Consider the following 852-nt stretch of genomic DNA (forward strand, 5'->3'; position numbering starts at 1 on the left):
CTAACAATGAAACGCGTTGTTGATAAGTTTGAGGGACACGGAACGATTTGTGATCTTCACAAAGCAAGATCTGGAAGTCGCGTACAGCTACAAGTTCTGCTTCGTCGGTTCTCGTGTTGGAAATGTTCGTTCCTTTTCCACAGACGCCTGCAATGCTATGTGCACGTGGAGCTAGGATTAGAAGTACAAGTATAAGATGAATTCTAACGCTGCTAAGTTGGAAGTTTACATCCTACGTTATTAATGATGACGATCCTGATCGTAGGATACAGCTTTGCGAGCGGTATCAGCAAATGGTGACTCAAGATGACCAATTTGTGTCGAAGATAGTGTGGTCTGATGAAGTCCAATTTAAATTTAGTGGAACGGAGAATCGGTATAACTGCGTCTTCTGAGCACCGGAGAATGTGAATGTTCACTCGCAGAAGACGGTTAGCTTATCAGAGATTCATGTGTGGTGTGGACCACCATCTAGGGGCTTAGTAGGACCCTTTGCAAGAGGTCCATTATCAAGGAATTTATTGCTAGCGCACTCGAGCAGATGTAATTTCGATGGATTGCTCACTAGCTGCCTGCGGTATGTAAGCTATAAGAGAATCTCAGACCAGAGAGCAGTGTTGGCTGCAGTAAGAGCTGTGTCAGTAGTAGGAGTAAGTAGTAGCTGGCAGTCGTGTGTATCGAGTTGGCTGGGCCGGTCGTGGGAAGCGATGGCGGTGCCTGAGCGATGTAGTATAAGGTAAAAGCACCCTCGCCCATATGTACTATTGTTATATCAAGTTCCATGTAAATGTTTAAAAAAAATCTCTTAATAATAATCTTTCTTATAAAAATTAACTTTTGACAATCATTCAT

Source organism: Schistocerca serialis, chromosome 3 (assembly GCF_023864345.2).
Source record: "Schistocerca serialis cubense isolate TAMUIC-IGC-003099 chromosome 3, iqSchSeri2.2, whole genome shotgun sequence".
In the NCBI taxonomy this organism is placed as follows: domain Eukaryota; kingdom Metazoa; phylum Arthropoda; class Insecta; order Orthoptera; family Acrididae; genus Schistocerca; species Schistocerca serialis.